The sequence below is a fragment of the Plecotus auritus genome (assembly GCF_963455305.1).
Source record: "Plecotus auritus genome assembly, chromosome: 3".
Lineage (NCBI taxonomy): Eukaryota > Metazoa > Chordata > Mammalia > Chiroptera > Vespertilionidae > Plecotus > Plecotus auritus.
In genome coordinates, this window is record NC_137772.1 from 112,684,174 (window position 1) to 112,687,497 (window position 3,324).

At 40.0% G+C, this 3,324-nt stretch overlaps 1 pseudogene across 1 annotated transcript; it reads right to left on the bottom strand.

Moving 5' to 3' along the window:
* Positions 1 to 1,571: 1,571 nt before the first annotated feature.
* LOC308244134 (FMR1-interacting protein NUFIP1-like) lies at positions 1,572 to 3,073 on the bottom strand (annotated as a pseudogene). The gene has a single exon. The product of its transcript is annotated as an FMR1-interacting protein NUFIP1-like (transcript).
* Positions 3,074 to 3,324: the final 251 nt, after the last annotated feature.

The window sequence follows — 3,324 nt, forward strand, 5'->3', positions numbered from 1 at the left end:
CACTTTCCAGATCAAGATGGCTCAGACTCCGCGTCCAATCCCGCAGCTCTGGGAGGGGACCCAGCCGCAGTTGGTGCTGCCAGGTCAGGGGAACCCCATCTAGCAGTCCCCCACCTTCTTCTGGAATTCAGCTGTCTCCAAACTTGCCAACAAACACTCCTTGTGCGACCCTCAGCTGTTCTTTCTTTCTGCTCCGGGACAAGGCTCGGAACACGTCTGTCTATTCCGCCGCCATTATTACCTCTCTGCTTTATTCATTTTTATATGTTTAATCTATGCACAGTGGTGGCACAGGTAAACATTCAACAGTATTATATTAACTGAATTAATGTACTGGGCAGATATTTTCCAAAATATGGGGCTCACTGGAGAAAGAGAATAAAAAAATCTGGGTGGTGGTTACAAGGTTGAGAAACTGATGTACACATGAATTTTAACCTCAGGTCTACGATGTCACGCTGCCACACGACAGGTGTTCCACGATTCAGGTAGCATCTTAAGACTTAGAGGAGCAACAAGAGGGCTGAGAGCTGTTATCAGCTTTCCTGCCTTCCTTCTTGCAAGCGAGGCCCATGGACCTCGATAATTATAATGTCAGATAAAATTAATTTTTCAACTATAAAAACAGAATAATTAAAAAAAAACCTGTCCCCTTTTAACTACCCGTCAAAAGGGTAGAGCTCTAACTCAAGCAAGCACAGGTCACTAGAACATAAAATCAAAGTCTCTGTATTATGGAGGACAAAAAGATCTCAGTAACTTTTATTTAAAACATTTAAAAAAGATTCAATTACTACTTTCATAGGGTAAATTTTAACTAAACCTAAAACTGAGGTAACTATTTCACAAACTGTTTCTGCTATAAGAAATTATTTGAACCTCATCAAGTAGTATACTTACACTTTTAAATGAGGAAATTTAAAAAGGTCCAATTCTGAACCATACCAAAACAAGCACTTTAATTGAATCTAAATATACACAGAGGCCATATCAATATTACTATTTCAAACATTCAATATTTGAGCTACTTATGTATTGGCAATAGGTGAATTTCAAAATGTTCTTTTAAATAAACTAAAAATGTAAATCTCAAGACTTTCTATTACATTAATTTAACCTGGTTTATTTTTAAAATATTTCCTCCTCCTGCAGTTAAAGAATACTCTCCTGCATTGAAAACAAAATAACTGTATCTCTGTCTCTCTAACCTATAGTTTTGCTCAGCTGAATTAAACATTTTTAAAGCTTTATTCTTTATTACTACACCAGTATCCTCAATTCTTAACTGGTCCAACAGCAGATTTCCATACATGACAGCAATACATACAATATATACAAATAAAGAGAATTCTGCCAGCAATTCTTCTCAGTAACAATACAGAAGACACAGTATTAAAAATCAATTGTGTATTTATTTGCACAGGTTCAAAGAAAACAATTGAAAATCCAACATAGTATCATATGAAGCTTAGAGTTCAATGACTAATCCACTTTAAAAATAAGTTTTCTCAGTAACTTGAGCAGGTCTCTATTTTAAATGCTTCAGTTATGAGTGCTGAAACATCAGACACCTACATATCTTCAGTTTTCATAGAATTACTATTAAGTTCAAAAAAAAGTCTTTTTTTTTTTTTTTGATGATGTACCGAACACACTGCAAAATCACATTTTTTTCATGTCGAATGTCTGGAGCTAAAAGCATTTCCAGGAGATATGGATGATGTGTTCTTGGTTCAAATAAAGCATGATTGTTGTGATAATCTTTTTTTCCTCTTAGGGTTTGTCTTTTTGAAATTTTTCTTTTGGTGCCTGGCTTCTGAGAAATTTTTAACATTTGCTTTAACATCTTGATTTGGTCCCTTAGGAGCATCACTATGAAGAACCTGGTCTTCTGCCAGAACATCTGCTTTGGTCTTAATGGGAGTTCCTTCTGGCTCACTCTCTGACCCTGAGAGACTGCCTTAGTTGTTCATTAATGAGCACAGGTCTGGTGTCACTTCCTTGGGTATGACAGTACTTTGTGGTTTCTCCTCTTTATCAGACTCAGAATCAGTATTTACCAAAAACACTCAGAGGGTCTGCATTTGCTTCGGGTGGACCTTCAGGCTTCGAATCAACCAAGCAAATGCCTGATCTGATGGCTGCTCTCTGTCCAGCAGTCATTTTCCCACTTGTGATGTCTGCCAGAACTTCTGATCTTTGCCATCTGTGAATGTCTAGACATTCCCTTCATCTTACCAAACTGTATTGTTGTCAGTACTGAACCTATCTTTTCCTTTTCAAGTTTTAACTTCTTCTTCCTTTCAATATTGGCCAGAGTTGGGTAGTTTTTTTCTTCTTTCTTCTCTCCATTTTGCAATCTCCTCTGGAGTATCTAACTTGTTCTTCTTCATACCAGGAGCATGCATATTTCTCCAGTGGAATTGGACAATCGTCTCATGTGCACTAAAAGAGCAACCTACTTCGGACACTTCATATGTTCAGACATGTGTTTATCATGCTTTTCTTGATTTTTGAAACCACGATCACAGGTATCACAAAAAATAGTGGAAAACTGGTTCTTTTCTTTCTTTTTTTTTTTTTTTTAATGTTTTCTACTGGGAGGGAAGTTGAAGTCAGTAAACTTTGCATCATATTGTTGTGGAAAATAAGAATGTTTAACCAGAGTGTTGTGGGATGTCTGATGCGGAGGAAAACTGCTAGGAGACAGTCTCCAGTGCCAAGATGTGGAAGCCTGGAAACACCAGGAAGGCTGGCCCTTGATCTGAGGCTGAGAATCAAGGCGGGATTGGGTGTCGAAAAGGGTCTGGGTCCCGGGAAGTACCTGGGCGTGGAAGCACTGGGGCGCCTCAGGGAGCACCTGGATCTCCGTGGGGGGCTGCGTATCCAAGGCAGGCTCTGACCCCATGGCGGGAGGCGGCGATGAAGGCAGCCCTGGCGGCGGCAACATGGCCCAGAGCATCCATTTGTGCTGCAGCGGGACTGTGTCCTTCAGAGGCCCCAACGTGGGGATCCGCTCCGGGGCTGGAAACCACCAGGCGGAAGTCACGAACCCATTAGCCGGCTCAGCCATGCTAACCTCAGGCCGGTGCTGGCCATTATTTTGCAAAATTAAGGACATGAAGGAAACATGATTGGAAGATCCTTCACAATGACATTGGGCATAAGTTTGTTGGACAGTTCTCACTTAATGGGCAAAAATATACAAGGATATTTGTGTCTCCTATACTGTTGCTCACAGTAAATTCTCACAGTTGAGTATTTCGTGAGTCAAGAGGATAAAGTGGCACATTCTATATTATTCCTCATCTATGGACTATAAAA